The 19,112-nt window shown below is 39.4% G+C and overlaps 2 pseudogenes; one reads left to right on the top strand and one right to left on the bottom strand.

The window, feature by feature from the left end:
- The first annotated feature begins 1,549 nt into the window (after window positions 1-1,549).
- On the top strand, window positions 1,550-2,009 carry LOC118707683 (annotated as a pseudogene).
- A 1,302-nt stretch (window positions 2,010-3,311) lies between these two features.
- Window positions 3,312-3,775, bottom strand: LOC118708438 (annotated as a pseudogene).
- Window positions 3,776-19,112: the final 15,337 nt, after the last annotated feature.

Genomic DNA, 19,112 nt, shown 5'->3' with positions numbered 1-19,112 from the left:
AAAAATTGTGGTACAATCTCACAGCAATTCAGTATATATTAAAAAGTCAGCAATACTTCAAGCTTCATAAAATATTTATCTAAAATCTTACTACTTTTATTATTAGAGTCAAATAGAAGGGTAGTGTGGTAGGCAGCCTCTAAATGGCCCCCAATGATCCCACCTCCTGGTTTTTGAGCCCTGGCATAATCCCCTACCCTTGGGTGTGGGCTGGATGTAGTGATTCCTTTGAATCTCCATTCCCCTCTTCGTAAACAGGAATGTCTTATTGTGGTTATTCATACCTGATCATCATTATTTGTTAGGAGTGTGAGACAGCTTACTTGTCTCATTACCACCAGGGGTCTTCAGATGGAGAGGAACTGTGCTCCAGGAGCTCTACTTGGAATTACACTGAGGAGCTTCACCCTGATCTGATTTCAGTGATGAGATTTTAGACTTCCAGCTGATGTTGCAATGCAGTAAGACTTTTGGAAATCTGGGAGGGTATGAATGTATTTTTGCCTGTAATTTGCATGTTGTCTATAAGACGACTGCCAATGATCTCATCTCCTGATAGTCCATCCTTTGGGTATGGAAGGGACCAGTTTCTAATGAGTAGAATACAGCAGATGGGATGGGGTGTTACTTCTGATGTTAGATTGTAAAAGATGGGCTTCTCTCTTCATCTCTCACTTGCTCACTCTGATGGAGGCCAGCTACCAGGTTGGGAGCTGCCTTATGAAGAGGTCCACATAAGGTAAGTGACTGAGGGAGGTATTCAGCCAACAATCCACAAGGAACTGAATCCTTCCAACCACCATAGAGTGAATTTGGAAATAGATCCTCCCTAGTGGAGCCTCAAGATGAGTGTAGCCCTGCCATTGCAGCTGCATGAGAGGCCCTGAAGCAGAGGATCTAGATGAGCCATAAAATAATTAACAACATTATGTTGTAATAGAAAATTTGAAAACTATAAATCTTATACATACACACAAACACACACACACAAAAATAAAGTCAAATGCAGTCCTACTACTCAGAGATAGTCACTGTTTACATTCAAAATGCATTTTTTCAGCCCAGCCAGCATGGATGGCTCAGTGGTTGAGCGTCAACCTATGAACCAGGAGGTCACAATTCAATTCCAGGTCAAGGCACATGCCTAGGTTACAGGCTCAATCCCCAGTAGGGGGTGTGCAAGAGGCAACTGATCAATTATTACCTCTCATCATTGATGTTTCTATCCCTCTCTCCCTCCCCCTTCCTCTCTGAAATCAATAAAAAATATTAAAAATACACCTTTTTCTGTCTGGTCTGTTTTGTGAATAAAAAAAAGTAATATTAAAAGTATCTGTCCCCACTGGCTAGGTGATCAATTTCTTGAGGCCAGGGACTGTGAACATACCTTTTTTTTTTTTTTTTTTAATTTCTAATATCATTGAGGATTGTCTGGCAGATAAGAAGAGATCAACTGGACATCATATCAAGGCAACAATGGTAGCAGCTGCTCTTCCAGTTTCACTCTGCCACTCAAGGATGACAAAAAGAAGAAAAATGCAGTGGTTAATGGGGGGGGGAAAAAACCTATGTAATATTTTCAACAATAAAGATTTTTAAAAAGAAGAAGAAAAATGCTGGACAGTCAGCCAAGAAAGACAAAGATCTAGTGAATAAATCTGGGGGCAAAGCCAAAAAGAAGACATGGTCCGAAGTCAAAGCTCAGGACAAGCTCAATAATCTGATTTTGTTTGACAAAGCAACATATGACAAACTCTAGGGAAAATCTCAGCTATAAGTTTGTAACCCCAGCTATTGTCTCTGAGAAACTAAAGATTCAAGGTTCCTTGGCCAGGCCAACCTTTCATGAGCTCCTTAGTAAAGGACTTTTAAAACTAGTTTCAAAGCAGAGAGTTCAATCAAGTTATACCAGAAACACCAAAAGTGGAGATGCCCCAGCTGCTGATGAAGATGCATGAACAACAGGTCCCACCAGCTCACATTTTGGAAAAAAAAAAACTTTATTAAATCAATTTAAAGAAAGAGATCAACTAACACTTTTCAAAAATCAAATGATAACACTTGAAACAAAAATTGCAGGGCTATGGAGCAGCAGCAGCCAGGCCCGGAGCAGCCGGACCCAGAGCAGCCGGGTCGGGAGCAGCCAGGCCCAGAGCGGCCGGGCCAGAAACAGCCGGGCACAGAGCAGCAGCGGCCAGGTCAGGAGCAGCCAGGCCTGGAGCAGCAGCAGCCAGGCCTAGAGCAGCCAGGCTGGGAGCGGCCAGGCCTGGAGCGTCTGGGCCCGAAGCAGCAGGGCCCAGAGCAGCTGGCTTGAAGCAGCCGGGTCAGGAGCAGCTCGCTCCTTGCCTGCCCATGCCCCAGGGATGCTTCTCAGACATGGCTGGAAACTTTTGGGGGAACTTGAGGGTCTGCTGAATCAAGTTATGAAGGCTTAGATCTGGATGTGTTGAGTTGTTGTAGCGCTGGGGTATTGATCTGTGAGTGCCATATGTGGGGTCTGGATGAGGTTGATTGATCTATTTGGATGTGTCTTTTGTTTGAAGTGTATCCTTGGGCATGTGGATGTATTATTGATTTGAGAAAATGCTAAGTAATTGATTTGCTACCTGAAAAATTTAAAGTTCTAAAAGTTTAAGGTCTCTTGCCAAAAAGAGGTTTTAAAGCTAACACCTTAATTTTAATGGAGAAAGGGGAGGACATGCCCTTCCCACCCAGAACAGGTAATTCAATTCCAGCCAGCAGCCATCTTTACACAATGTGTTCATTTACATTTGAATGGCTATGCCTTTTGATAGCCCAAGGGCAAGTTTACATGTAAACAAGTTTGCTTCTCAGTTCCCAGGGCAGAAAAAAACAAGGTTTAAAATTATTAGATTTTTAAATTCTTAAAAATATAAAAGTTTATTAATTTAAAAAAAAAAGGAAATTAAAAAATCTGATGAACAATATTAACTGTTGATTATAATAGAATCAGAGATATGGGAGGGGAGTGGACTGACAATTCTTGGGGAAAAGGGGAATGGTAGGTAGGGGAAGAGACTGAACATAAACTGTGCATCTATGAATGAGGACAATGGGGGGTGGGGAAAGGGCAGAACCTGGTGGAGGGGGGAAAAAAATGAGGAACTTATATAATAATACGAACCATAAAGATTGAATTAAAATAAAAAATAATAAAAAACTGCAGGGCTAAAATAGGATGTTTATTATAAGTATTTCTTCAATGTGAATTTTTATTTTTTTCATGTGTCATACATAAAATTATAGTAAAAAAATTACCATAAGCAGATGTAGCACCTCCATTTCCATGATCAGCATACTGCGTTACAGTAACTAAGTTTATATTCCACCATCAAGTGTAGTTCTTTCATTAGTTCACTTTGTGAATTCCTTCAAATCCAACAGTCTCATCATTACTCCTCAAAATATCCAGAGAAAGGTTTGAACTTGGAAGAAATGGAAGATTCTGAACCTGTTGCATTGCCTTAAATTCCATTTGTAATTTTAGTGGGGTAAACAGAACCTAGATGCTTTTCAGTGTGGAAAAAAATCATTTTATCTTGATCAAACTGGAATTTTTTTTTTTTCTGACAATTTAAGAGGCCAACTGGGCAAAAGTTCATTTTTCACACAAGGAAAACCTTCAAAGAAGATTATGACTTTCAAAGGGTCCATTTGTTGAAAGTTCAGTAACTCCAACATTGTCCAATAGCTGAGATCCTTTGATATTTGTCTTTAGCTCACTCTGCAAACATCCTTTCAGCTCCCCTACCATCAGCGAGCCCTGCAGCTCACTTGCATTTTCCCTCAATGTGCATTTTTAATAGGAGATTGTCAAGTTGCTTTATATCTCTCTTAAGCCATGATTTATTAAGATACTGGCATTCTGCTGCTTTTAGTCTACCTAGTCTACTAAATTATCTCTCCAACAAAAGGCATAACCCACTTATAAAAATAGTTTTCAGGGATTGCATTCTGTTGTATAAGTATTATTATTTATACTAATAAGAGAAATATGGCAATTGGCCGTCACTCTGCAATGCCCACAGCCAATCAGGATAGAATATGCAAATTAGCAGGACAAAGATGGTGGCAGCCAGTCTGAGCAGGTAGGAGGTTTGGGTTGCCCCCAGTGACAGCAGCCATAGAACTGGCCTGAGTGTGCAGGAAGCTTGGGTGACCCAGGCCTGTCACTGAGGGAGGGGCCTGCAAACGGCCCTTAGCCCCTCAATCAGGCTGGCCATGCCATCATCGGGGTGAGGATCCTTGCTGGGGGACATGGCCAGCCTGAAAACGACCCTCAGCCTCTCACCCAGGCTGGCCACACACCCCCAGCGGCAACCCTCACTCTATGGGGTGTGTGGCTGGCCTGTAAATGCCCCAGCCCCTCGCCCAGGCTGGTACTATCCCCAGTGGCGACCCTCACCCCAATGGTGGCATAGCCGGTCTGCAAACTACCATAGGCACCTCACCTAGGCCTCCCCAATCCCGAAGATCTGGGACACCCTTCAGGGAAAACCAGCTGGCCCCCACCTGTGCACCAGGCCTCTATCTATACTAATAAAAGGTAATATGCTAATTAGACTGGGAGACCTTCCAGGAGACTTTCCGAGCTTTTTTCTGGACAAAGCCATGGTGGTAGGGCCGAGGTAGAGGCGGCTAGGGGCCAAGAGGGGACAGAAGTTGTGGATAATCAGGATGGTGGAGGGAGAATGTTAGAGGTGATCAGGCCAGCAGGAGGGGCAATTAGGGGTGAGCAGGATGGCAGGGGGAGCAGTTGGGGGTGAGTAAGCTGGTGGAGGGGGAGAGGGCAGTTGGGGGTGAGCAGGCTGGCAGGCAGAGTGGGTAGGGGCAATCAGGCAGGCAGGCAGGTGAGTAGTTAGTAGCCAGTAGTCCCGATTGCAAGAGGGATGTCCAACTGCTTGTTTAGGCCCCATCTCTATGGACCTAAACCACTGTCAGACATCCCCTGAGGGGTCCCAGATTGGAGAGGATGCAAGCCAAGCTGAGGGACACACACCCTGTACACAAATTTTGTGCATTGGGCCACTAGTCCTATATAATAAAGAGATAATATGCAAATTGACCCTCAGGCCCTCTCATAAGATGGCCTCCCTCATGTGGTCAAAGATGGCCGCCACAAGATGGCTGGCAGGGGAGGGTAGTTGTGGGCATTCAGGCCAGCAGGAGAGGGCACTTAGGGGTAACCAGGCCAGCAAGGAGGGCAGTTGGGGCAACCAGGCCAGCAGGGAGCAGTGAGGGGTGACCAGGCTGGCGGGGGAAGCAGTTGGGGGAAACCAGGCTGGCGAGAGGGCAGTTAGGAGTGATCAGGCCAGCAGGCAGAGGTAGTTAGGGTGATCAGGCTGGTGGGGAAGCGGGGAGCAGTTAGGGGAGATCAGGCAGGCAGACATGTGAGCACTTAGGAGCCATCAGTCCTGGATTGTGTGGGGGATGTCCAACTGCCGGTTTGGGTCTAAAACGGCAGTTGGACATCCCCTGAAGAGTTCTGGAATGAAGAAGGTGCAGGCTGGGCTGAGGGGACCCCTCTCCCCCATGCACAAATTTCATGCACCACACCCCTAGTGTTCTCAATAAAGAAGCAAATAGACCAATTTCAAAGATACAGGCTAGCATTGGATTAGATACTTCTAAACTCATATTTTGTAGATGAGTGGTAAAAAAAAAAAAAAAATTCCAAGGATTATGGGATACCAAAGTTACTAAGTGGGAACATTTAACTACATGAAAAATTATAAAGATATCAGATTTTCAAACTTGCCTTTTTCTTCAGATTAAGAGATAAATTTATTTAGACAGCTGAAAAGGGCTTTGTAAGAGATGTTTAGTCTTCTTGGCTATTTCCCAAAGATTATCAGAAAGGAATAACCTAACTAATTTGATGTTTTGACAGGGTCTGCACTGATTATGGGAGAGATTTTTGTACTTGATATGCTTAAATAATAACCTGTATGCTTAATATGACTGTAAACAATATGGCTTATTTTAAGTTATTCAAAGAGCAGTTCATCAATATAAGATGAACTGCATACATTGATGGATTTTATAGAGGTACCTACAATTTCTCTTATATCATGTGAATGCCTAACTAGGTTTGATTGTATAAACTGAATGAGTTCAAGGATACCTATAAAAATAAAAGTTACTAACAGTATGTAATTTAAAAATCCCATGGAAAATACTTTACTAATGGTTGATTTAAAATGTCTAACATATAATATGAAGATCCGCTAATGTAGTACAAATGGAAGAATTAAGGAATTGGGGATATTTATAAGACCAAATAAGTATTTTGGCTTAAAAGGCTCTTTCAATTTGCATTAGTTGTCCGATTTTTCCTATGCTGCCAAAATACTAACCTCCTTTGATTAATAGATGCTAATCCTGTTGGACTTCTATGGTTCAATAAACTTTAATGTTATATGTCCTGTGAGTCCCACAAAGGTAGTGAGCAGCTGTCACTGATTTCATTCTCTTCTGCATTGTTTTTCTTTTCCTTTTTTGTAGCTATCAGGATTTCTATTCTGTCTCCCGAGGAACCTCATGATATAATTCAGACCTCAATCTTACTTTAAGTCACAAAACAGTGCCTGAGGCTTAACTTAGTTGCTATTTTTTTCTTATAATTTATTTCTGTCAAAATGAGCTTCTCTGAAATTATTTTCAAGATCTTTCATCTCATATTGTATTTTACCATCCGAGTTTGAATAATAACTTTCTTGAACTGTTAAGGAAGTGGTTTTAAAAATTATTTACAATTGCAGCATAAGGAAGATAATCAATAATGTTGTAATAACTATGTATAGTGGCACCTGGGTACTGGAAATATCAGGAGAAAAACTTAGTAAAATATATGATTGCATATTCACCAGGCTGTACATTTGAAGCTAATAAAAATAATATTGCACATAAACTATAGCTTAAAAGCTATTTTAAAAACTACAAAAGAAGCCTTAGCTGGTTTGGCTCAGTGAATAGAGCACCACCCTGTGCAATGAAGGGTCCTAGGTTCAATTCCAGTCAAGGTCACGTGCCTGGGCTGTGCAGGAGGTAGCTTTCTCATCATTGATGTTTCAATCTCTTTCTCTCTGAAATCAATAAAAGTATATTTTTAAAAAATAAATAAAAATAAAAACTACAAAATCAATGTCTGTTTAAAAAATTATGTATATTATTTTCTAGTAAGGATTATACACAACTTCAGAAAATACAAATTTATTTTAAAATTTCAACATGATGGAGGTGAAATTCTCACTGGCATGAAGTATGGACACTTTTGGTTAGTTCAGGCAGACTCTGCCTCTGTTGTTAACAGGCCAGATTTGCTTTCAAGATGTGCCCAGGAAGAACTCAACAGGTATGTTGCTTTATAATGTTTCTTTTGTCTAATATATCATGAGCATTATAAATAGTACAATCATTACACATTCTATTCCTACATCATTTTTAATGCCTGAAGGAATTTTAGTTGTAGAAATTATACCATAATTTAATCAATGAACTTTTATTAATATACCCTTATGCTGTTTTTAATATTTGTGTTAATGTAAACAAAAATGTAGTGAATGTCTTATATATTCTTTCCTTTCTCATCGCCCTTTATATCTCCTCTGGATGAATAAATAGAATTAAGATTTATGAGTCCAAGTGTATTTAAAATGGAAAGGCTATTAATATAGTATGTCTTCCAGAACTGTTTATCAATATACTCCAACCACAGTGTGGAAAGTGCTCAGTTTTCTGCACTTTGACCAATACTAGTTATTTGTCTTTTCCAATGTAATGTCTGAAAATAGACTTATAATTTACATCTTTTAAATTATTGGTATGGCGGATACATTTTTATTGTTGGCTGTGTATTTTTTCTTTAGTCACATGCTTCTTAACAGGCATGTGACTGTTAAGTTTTCTTAGTTTTCTATCAGAAGTTCATCATTCTAATATACATTTATATATTAATATATACTAGAGCCTAAGTGCACAAAGTTCATGCACTAAGGAGTGGGGGTTCCCTCAGCCCAGACTGTGCCCCCTTGCAGTCCGGGACCCCTTGGGGGATGTCGATCTCCCAGGGATAAGGCTTATGCTGGCAGTCGGACATCCCTTTCCCAGTCCGGGATCCCCCACTCCTTACCGCCCACCTGCTTGGTGCTCCTTACTGCTTGGCTCTCTGCATCTGTCCCCTGGTAGGTAGGGACCATGGGAGGGCTCCAGGGCATGTCTCATCTGTCTCGCTCAGTCCCAATGGGCCAGATTCCAGCAACAAGCTAACCTACTTTTTGGAGCATCTGTCCCCTGGTGGTCAGTGCATGTCATAGCGACTGATCCACTACTCGACTGTCTGCCCCTGGTGGTCAATGCACAACATAGCAAGTGGTTGAATGGCCTGAACATATCATTAGCATATTACGTTTTGATTGGTATAACAGATGACCAGATGACTGGACACTTAGCATATTAGGTTTTTATTATATACTAAAGACCCAGTGCATGAAAAGTCATGTATTGGAGGGAGGTCTCTCAGCCCAGCCTGCCCCTTCTCACAGTCCAGGAGCCCTCAGGGTTGGGAGGCGACCTGGTGATCAGGAGAAGATGACAACCCCATCACACCTCTGCTGCTGCCCTGCCAGCAGCGCAAGCCTCAGCCAGCCCTGGTTACCTGAGCTTCGGGCAGCCCTGGCAGCTGGGCAACCGCCATCGGAGGCTTGCCTGCACCTTGGGCGTCAGCTATGCAGCTGCCATCTGAGGCTTGCCTGTGCCTCAGGCTGGCCCTGGGCAGCTGGGGGGCTGAGGGAGGGTCCGGCCACACCTTGCACCTACTGCTCTACTGGCTGGGCTAAAAGGACTGGGGGACTTCAGTGGGACTGAGGGGACTGGGCACTGCCATCTTGCAGCTATGGGTGCCACCATCTTTGTGACAGCATTTTGTTCAATTTGCATATTCCCTCTTTATTAGATAGAAGGATATTTTTAATTTTATTGATTTTTTTTTTATTTTTAGAAGGAAGAAGGGTTTGGGAGAAAGAGAAACATTGATCATCAGTATGAGAGAGAAACTTCTATTGGTTTTCTCCCACACATGCCCTGACCAAGAATTGAACCCACCATACAAAAAAAATTATTTTACAGACTATTACAGCTTTGAGGAAATAATTGTATCTATGCAATCTACATAAATCAAAGGGAGCATAGGTTGTTTGAGAATTCTGATGTCTTGAAGACAGAGAGACCTTAGTTTCAATACTTGAGTAAACTATTAACTATCATGAACTTTTATTTTATTTTTTTAATATATTTTATTTATTTTTTTTTTTAGAGAGGAAGAGAGAGGGATAGAGAGTTAGAAACATCGATGAGAGAGAAACATTGATCAGCTGCCTCTTGCACAACCCCTACTGGGCATGTTCCCGCAACCAAGGTAAATGCCCTTGACCGGAATCGAACCCGGGACCTTTCAGTCCACAGGCCAGTGCTCTATCCACTGAGCCAAACCAGTTTCGGCTAACTATTGTGAACTTTTAACTTCATCTGGTTTTGTGAAGAATAAATTAAATAATGAATTAAAAGCTCTTACCACAGAAGTTGGCATATAATCAGAACTCAATAAATGAGAACTAGGCAAAATCTTCCTGTAGACGCCAATGCTAACAATCCCAAATTATTTTAGAAGTTCCAAAAAAGAGAGAATGTGTCAAAAATTTAATTGGGATAAGGCAAAAATGTATGAAGTTGGGTGGAGATACCCTTTTATTCAATAATTTTCTTCATTTTGAAAACTTCTTGTAGGCTTAGTAATTTAACTGGGTATAATCTTATAATTCTCTTAAGTTATGTTAGTGACTACACTATTTATTAAATCTCCCTGACAGTCTTGGTTCACTGAAACATAGATTAATGTGCTCTATTTTATTTTTTATCAGTACATCTGATATATCTATGAGCATTGAATATGTGATTTCTTTGCAAAGGAATTTAATATTCCTTCACTTTAAGAAAACATAGATTGAATTTTTGTCAACAAATAAATTTTAGAAGCAGCTTGACAAGTTCTATGAAAACCCTTCGGGATTTTAATTGAGATTTCATTATTTCTGCATAATAGATGCCTATATAATATTTAAGCTACTTATTCTTAAAAATGGTGTGTGTCACCACTTGGGTTTTATTTAGTACTTTAATACTTTTATGTTTATTTAATTATATATCTTGAGATATTTCCTAGATATTTTATAAGGTTTTTATTTGTTTTGTTTTGTTACTGTGAATGAAATCTCTATCACCTTTCTTAAGTGATTATAACTGACCTACAGAAAGAGCATTGGGTTTTGTATGTTGAACTTCTATTCAATTTCCTTACTGAACTCTCTTTCTTGTTCTAATAAGTCAGCTAAGTCTTTTGGCCTTTGAAGCTAAAGAGGTATATTGTCAGCAAATAATAACAGTTTTGTCCTTTCTTTTCCATTTTTGGCCTCATTGCCCTGGCTTAGACTGCCAGTAAGTTGAATAGAAGAGGGATAGTTAGAAATTTTTTATTGTCTTTTGTGATGTTCTAAGTTTACCTACTTGCTAAGAGACTGTATATTTTGGGATATAGAACAAAGGAATGCATATAATTCAACAGTGTCTTCAAAATGCTCGAGTTTACATGGAAAATGAGTAATTTGTAAAATAATTTCATTTATAGGCTTTACCATCATTATCATAAATTTTTAAACATTAAGTTTTACTACTTAAATGGATTTCCCAATAAACTATTGTTATAACATTAGCAATTCCAAACAAGGAACAACTTTTTGGTTTCCCTGTTTGGGATCTATATCCTAAAATACATCAATGAGCTTAGAAAATAGCAGGAGTAATGAAACCAAATTGGAGTGTATGTGTGAAAGGTTGCACAGTTAATGATGACCCTGTTGCATGTGTTGCAGATAGCTTTTGCTTCCTGTTAATAACAGCTTGCCATGTAAATGGACTGATGCAAAATATACTGAGTACTATTCTTAAAATAAAAGTTGCTTTTATTTTCAGTGAAGAGGAAACCACTTTTTTTTTGTCTTTTTCTTTCTTTTCTTTTCTCTTCTTTTTACATTTCCAAATGCTACAAAAATAAATCTCCCTAAAGGTACATCAAACAGCCATTGTACAACTCTGGATTTAGAATGCAGTCAACAGGTTAATTAATAAAAACCATATATATCATTGCTAATCTGCAAAACATTTGTTTTTTTCAGAACTGCCCATTAAATTGCATAATTTTAATGGAAGTTTAATGTCAAAATAAATAAAACTATGATGAGTTTGGCATGCCTGCTCTGTCAATAAGAGGAAATTATTTTTTAAAAATACATTTTTATTTATTTCAGAGAGGAAAGGAGTAGGAGGGGGAGAGAGAAACATCAATGACGAGAGAGAATCATTGATCGCTGCCTCCTGCACACCCCACACTAGGGATCAAACCTACAACCTGGTCATTTATCCTGACCAGGAATCTCCTGGTTCAGCGGTCAATGCTCAACCACTGAGCCACCCAGGCCAGGCAATAAGAGGAAATTATTTACATACTTCCAGAAAAATACATTTTCTAAAGAAGAAAACATTTAGACTAAATGGTCATTGCCAATATTTTCAGTTAGATTATGAAATAATTGAGACTGTTATCCAACCTTAACTAGACACAGAGGAAGACTTTCATTTTGTTCACTTGTGCCATTCTCTTAGAAACCTTGTGTAACATCGAACAACCCCACATCATTTATTGCCTTTCACATAATATAAGAGCCTGAAAATTTTATTGATAGATATAAATTTCAATTAAAGCAATGTGTAGAGTTTTATTCCTAACTGCAAATAAAAAATTACATAAGAAATATTAATCATGATTTTTTTGGGGAGTAATGGAACGATGGATGGTTCTATCTTTCAACTTTTCTGTATATTTAAAATCATTATGGTGAGCATATATAGGGAAAACATAACGAGTATTTTTAGAAGTTGACTTAAGGCAATAGGAAATATGTTTACTAGAGCAAAGCTTCCCACGGGTAAAACTTTTTCATGTGTTACAGAACTAGAAACAAATCTTGTGCTCAAATCTTGTATTCCTCTGTCCTCCATTGTCCCCAGTCTCCTTGGGGTGAAACTTGACCAGAGGGACAAGCAGAATATGCCCCTTGAATCTTGACGAAGTCTTAACAAAGAGGTTGTACCTCTCTTTGCCTTGATGGGCAGGAAGTGCCTTTTCTTATCTGACACGTTGTCATCTGCATTTGGTCTGGTTGGCTACAGCAATTATCAGACCATGATGCTTGTGCATTTCTCTCTGTACTATCAGAGATTGGGCCTGCAGAGGAGGAAGTTTGGGGCACCAGGCCTGCAGGGGAGTGCAGTTGGGAGCAACTGGGTCAGCAGGGGAGGGCAGTTGGGGGCAATCAGGCACCAGGGGAGCACTTAGGCATTGATGAGGCTGGCAGCGAAGTGGTTAGGGGGTGATCAGGTAGGCAGACAGGCCCATGGTTAGAAGCCAGCAGTCCCATATTGTGAGAGGGATGTCCAACTGTCAGTTTGGCATCCCCCCAAGGGGTTGCAGATTGGAAAGGGTGCATGCTGGGGTGAAGGACATCCCCACCCCCTCACCCCCAATGTACAAATTTTGTGCACCAGGCCTCTAGTTGGTTAATAAAATTATATAGGTTTAATACATCACCACCTAAAGTCTAGTTTTCTTCCATCACCATTTATCCTTACTTTAACCTCTTTTATCTGCCCCCAATCCCTTTTCCCTCAGGTATTGCCTGTGTCTGTGAGGTTTTTTTGTTCTTATTTTGTTTGTTTTTTGCTTAATCTCTTCACATATTTCACCCAGCCCCCCAGCTCCCTCCTCTTTGACAGCTATCAGTCTATTCTCTATATCTATGACTCTGCTTCTGTTTTGCTTATTTATTTTACTAATTAGATTCCTTATACAAGTGATATCATATGGTATTTTTTTTTTTACTATGTTATTTAACTTAGCATAATGCTCTCAAGGTCTATACATGCTGTCACAAAAGGTAAGATTTCCTTCTTTTTTTTTTTACAGCTGAATAGCATTCCATTGTGTACATTTACCACAGCTCTTTTATCCACTCATCTATTGTACTTGGACATTTGGTCTGTTTCCAAATCTTAGTTATTTTAAATAGCTCTTCAAAAAAAAAAAAATAGGGGTGCATATATTTTTTTTTCGAATTAGTGTATCAGGTGTCTTCAGATATATTCCCAAAAGTGGAATTGCTGGGTCATGAGGCAATTCCATTTTTAATTTTTTTATGAAACTCCATACTATTTTTCACAATGGCTGGACCAGATTGCATTCCCACCAACCAGTGCATGAGGCTACCATATTTAAAATTTCAACCTTCCTTCTCCCCAGATATTCATATTTCCTGATCCTACCTGATGTTTCTCAGTAGTTTGTGTAACTATCCAACATGCTATGCATTTTACTCATCCAATAACCAATAAGGAAGGAGCCAAATTAAATACTTTAAGCAAATTAAGAGTATGGAAAAAGGCATAATAGCCAGGAAAAACTTAACAGAGCAGGAGGATTTGAGTTGACTTTTAAAGAGATGGATGTGGTTTGAATAAGCATTACATGTGAGGGTAGGGGTGAAGAGATGAGCAATTTTTCAGATTTGAAGTGCAGAAAAGACTTATCTGTTAATAAGTAGGGCATTGTAGTTTTTTTTGGGGGGGCTCTCTTTGAAAATAAGGACTCTCTCAACTCTGTTTTCTCAAAATTTATTCCAGTATCTGGCACAGAATAGAAATTAAATAAGCCTGGCCCATGTTGCTCAGTGGTTGAGTGTCTACCTATAAACCATGAGGTCACAGGTTCAATTCCCAGTCAGGGCACATGCCCAGCTTGCAGGCTTGATCTTCAATAAGTGGAGTGCATGAAGCAATAATTCTCTCTCATCATTGATGTTTCTATCTCTCTCTCCCTCTTCCTTTCTCTCTGAAATCAATAAAAAATATATATTTAAAAAAATAAATTCAATAAATGGTGGATGGGTGGATCAAAGGATTAATGAATGGGTAGACTATACAACCTCATGGATCCAACTACTTTCTATTTAAATGTCACTGGATTCTTATGCATTATACTCTTCACCCAATGGATCAAAAGAGTATTTAGTTTTGGCCCACACATGAAAGAACCTTTGTAAAAATTACTATAAGAATTTCTTTTTTGTTATGGTAAAGCACACATAATATTAACACTTGAAACTCTATATCCACTAAATACTAATTACCTCACTTCCCTTTGCAGCTCTTGATAACCTCTTTTCTACTTCCTATTTCTATGATTTTGAATATTTAGATATTTTGTGTGAGTGAAATCATACAGTGTTTGTTCTAAAAATACTGTAAGAAAATTCAACCTCCCTTTATTCTACTTTGTCAGGAATAGTCATTGGAAAACATTCTACCTTGGAAGCTAAAGTTCCCTGTTGTGCAATTTAAAACTAGATTGAGAAACAAACTGATTATTAATTTCTTGGTCTGATCCCTATTTGTAGTCAGTAAGAAAAATGATAATTATTCTCATATAAATGAAGCAAGTCAAAATATTATATTTTAATTCTAAGACATTCATTTCTCCCCCACATTTTAATAATTTCTGAAATTAAGATAAGCCTTATAATCAATAGTGTATTTGCATTGTGTCATAGTTTAGTTGGCAGCATTCTTTCTTTCCTGGTGGCAATTTTAAATGTTTTTATTAAATATTTTTTGAGAGAGAGGAAGAGAAAAGGGGAGAGAGATAGAAACATTGATGAGAGAGAAACATCAATCCACTGCTTCTTACAAGCTCCCTCCTGGGAATCGAGCTTGCAACCCAGACATGTGCCTTGATGGGAAATCGAACCAGGGGATCTCTTGCTGCAGGGGACAACATTCAACCAGCTGAGCCATACTGGCCGGACATGAGGACACTTTTTATTGGTGTACTTTATAAGCATTTGGGTTGTAGAACTATGAAATAAGGTAAATGATTAGTTCAAAATCTCACAACCAGTCCATGGTAAAACTAAGACTGAAACTAAGATTTCCAGGTTTTAAACTAGTCTTTTAATCTGTAATAATCTATAATAAAAAAAAGCATAATATGCTAATTATACCGGCCATCCTTCCAGATAACCGTTTGGATAAAGCCAGGTCTGCAAGGGAAGCCTGGGTTCCGGGTGCCAGAGGGAAGCTGGTGCTGGCAGCTGGGGAAAGGAAGGCCTACTCCTGCACAAATTTTGTGCATTGAGCCTCTAGTGTTTAGATAACATTCCCACTAAAAAATAGAGCTCTTCCCAAACTACTTTTATGTCAGATCTTGTGAATTTAAAGAAACTACCATTCTATTCCAGATATTTCCCATTTAACATTAGAAGGGAAGAAATAATGAGTTTCAGAAGCACTCTCTTATGACAAGTTTCTTGCAACTGGAGCCTCAGCTAATATTTCCACATATCTTCTACACTAATAAAAGAGAAAGATGCAAATTGACCGTACTTTCACAATGCCCACCAGCCAATCAGGAGTGAATATGCAAATTAACCCCCAAAAAAAGATGGTGGGTTAATTTGCATACACAGGCGCTGAGTGGCCAGGGGTGGTGTGGTGGGACACTTGCATCATCACCATGGTGATGTTCTGCACCACCCCAGCCACTCCGGGCCTCTGGGCAGCGTGGGAAGGCAGAAAGGCAGCTCTGGGGCCAGAGTGGAAAGGCAGCTCTGGGGCTGGAGCAGAAAGGCAGTGCTGGTAGCCAGGAAAGGAAGGCCCATTCTTGCACGAATCTTCATGCATCAGGCCTTTACTAGCAAATAACAACAAAGGAATGTCTTACATATTTCATGGGACAACCTTATGCTAAAAAATAAATCATTCTTTATCTGAATTTCACATTTGACTAGGTACCCTGTAATTAATCTGACAATTTTAACCTCACCCAATCCTTGGAGGAAGGGAGATCAATAGCTTGGTTTTGACTTTCTGCAAGATTCTCAAGGCAGGGAGGTGGGCAGGGAGGGGTGGACTGCTCCAGTTAATCAAGAACACTCTAGAATTTAGGGGTGTCGAACTCAATCAGAGAAGGGGCCAAAATCTAAAATCCAGCCTAAATCACGGGCCGAATGGTTTACTGAACAGTCATAAACTGTCATTGTGATGGAAACGCAGTGGAGTGCAGTGATGACAGCGCGGTGCGGGCCACATTGCAAGGCCTGGCGGAACGGATTTGGCCCGCGGGCCTTGTGTTTGACACATGTGCTCTAGATAGTGTCAGACTTAGGATTTTTTGGAGCTCCCTGGGTCAGCTCCTAAAACTCATGTTGGAAATGTAGCAAATACTAATTTGGACTGAATGCCAAATGGTCTAGTGCTAAAATATATATTAGGTTGAAGCCAAATATCACCAACTTAGAATGAACTTCTAGAGCAAGTTGTTTTCTTAAAGAACTCATAGCCTGAATGGAATTAAATAACAAAATTAAAATATGGTTTATGAAGCTTATTTTGTTTAATGTCATAAATAATATACTAATAATTTTGCAGACTATAAATGATTTATATGAAATTTTTATCATTCTGTTTTTCATCTTATTTAAAATTATTCAAACATTTGTTGACTCAAAAAGGACAGTATATTCTTCCTAAAGTTATCTAGAGGCATTTTTGTCTAATATCCTTATTATCTGCTGATTTAATTATTTGAAAGTTTTAATCCTTTTTAATCATAGTAGCAATTTTCTCTTATAGTAATAAATACATATACTCATATTTCAACTGACTGATAGAAATCTAATATATAAAACTCATAAGGGGCATTTCATTTCACATTATGTCTATATGCTTACCCCTATTTGAAAATGAATATTCAGATGTTAACAATAAATTCAAAAGAATGCTAGCCTATTTTATTTAACTGATTTTTATTTTTGGTTATTTATTTTTTGTTCCTTTTAAAAATATATATTTATTGTTGAAGTATTATATAAGTCCCCTTTTTCCCACATTGATGCCCCCTTCTACCTCCCCACCTGCCTCAGGCCCCAGGCCTTCAACATCCTATTGTCTGTGTCCATATATACATAAAGTTATTTGGTTGATCTCTTCCCACCTAACCACCCTCCCCTGCCTTCCCTCTGAGATTTGAAAGTCTATTCCATGTTTATATGTCTCTGGATCAACGTTTGGTTCTGGATTAACAGCATCACCTGAGGAACATGCTAGATTTTAGGCCAACCCTAGACTTACAGAGCCAGAATCTCAGGGTGGGATTGCATTTTAACAAGCCCTCCAATTTATTTAAATGCACATTCAACTTTGAAAGATTCTGGCCCTGAAAAAAAATTCTTAGCCACTGGCTAAAAATGTAGGATTTTAGGCTTATCCCAGACCTAGGGAATTAATATCTGTATCTTAACAGGATGCTCAAGTGACTTTTATGCACATTAAAGTCTGAGACCTGATGTCCTAGAAGATTCCTAATCTGAAGGGCCAAAGGCTTGGAGTGGTTCCTGTGCCCCAGACCAACAACTAGACCTGATTGAAGACTCTATCCTGATGAATGAAATATGAGAACTATTTTAATCAACAGTGACAGCTGTCAATCTTGTTCTACTATTTCATTCTATCAACAGTGTCCTTTATAAATCCCTAATTAGCACAATTACCACAAAAATTTCCTACCTTCCATTAGCCTTTACTCCTGTTTTTGTTGTACAGCAATAACTAACTGACACAATGTTTCCTAAGATAGCTTCATCAAAGTCATTAGAAAGGCTTACTCCAAAGATGTGTTGGGAAATAGTCCTATATAATAAAAGCCTAATATGCTGCTTGGTTGTCCAGTCATCCATTCAACCAACCAAAGCATATTATGCTAATGATATGCTAAGGCCACTGAACTGCTTGCTATGATGTGCACTGACCACCAGGGGGCAGATGCTCTGACAGGTTAGCTTGCTACTGGGGTCTGGCCAATCAGAACTGAGCAACTCAGGCTAGAAACACCCTGGAGCCCTCCCGCAGTCCCTCCCCGGCTGGTCAACCTCCCACATCCCTCCCCAGCTCTGATTATGCACCAGTGGGGTCCCTTGGCCTGGCCTGCACCCTCTCGCAATCCAGGACCCCTCAGGGGATGTTGGAGAGCTGGTTTTGGCCTGATCCCACAGGTCAGGCTAAGGGACCCCACTGGTGCATGAATTCATGCACCAAGACCTCTAGTATACTATAAAGGTCTTCTAATTTGTTAAGAGGCTTCTTCTAAAGCAGGATTTCCAGCCTTGGCTGTGTAATGAAATCACCTGACAGCTCTGATAGTGAAGGATCCATCCAGACAATTGTATCTGATTCTCTGAGGATGAGATGCAGGCATTAACCTTTTTGTCAAAGCTGCCCAGGGGATGATCTCAGTATGCACTCAAGATAGAGAAACAATGATCCAACCTTCGGTTTGATTACCTAACTCCTATACCCAACATGGCTTATATAGCTAAGCCTGATGCTCATGGTATTTCAAGTTCAAGCAAATAAAACACAAATATTTTTTTAGTTTGAGAAGATCTCTTTATTGTCATACAGAGGAACCTTTTAAGCAGGAGGCAAATGGGCTTTACCAAGATCATCACTCTGAAAAAAAACCCTATTAATTTTGAATCCACCTAAATGCTTCATACACAACAAACTTGGCACATCAAAAGTTTGCCATAATTATTTACATCTTATTTTCTATTCTTTCTAGACTTCCCCAAATGTGTCCAGTGGCATTCCCCATCTACCCCCTTATCTTATAAGTAGAAAAGAAATTATTTATTTATTTATTTATTTTTTTGTGAGGGTCAGAGCCCTGTAGGCAGTTTGGTGTTAACTTTTAAGTTTAAAATCCATGTTAACTATTGGTTTTGATCACTCAACACAGTCTTTTTGGACAAAATATCCATTTTTAATGATTCTTCTGGTCATAAGGCTATTGTTTTAAGTTTCCCTCCAATCCCACCAGCAGCTGAGCAATTTCATCTCTACTCTTGAAGAGGAATTTTTTTATTACAGCT

Source organism: Pipistrellus kuhlii, unplaced genomic scaffold (genome assembly GCF_014108245.1).
Source record: "Pipistrellus kuhlii isolate mPipKuh1 unplaced genomic scaffold, mPipKuh1.p scaffold_m20_p_6, whole genome shotgun sequence".
Taxonomy (NCBI): Eukaryota; Metazoa; Chordata; class Mammalia; order Chiroptera; family Vespertilionidae; genus Pipistrellus; species Pipistrellus kuhlii.
Note: the sequence above shows the minus strand (reverse complement) of the source record. Positions and strands in the feature narration are given on the sequence as shown.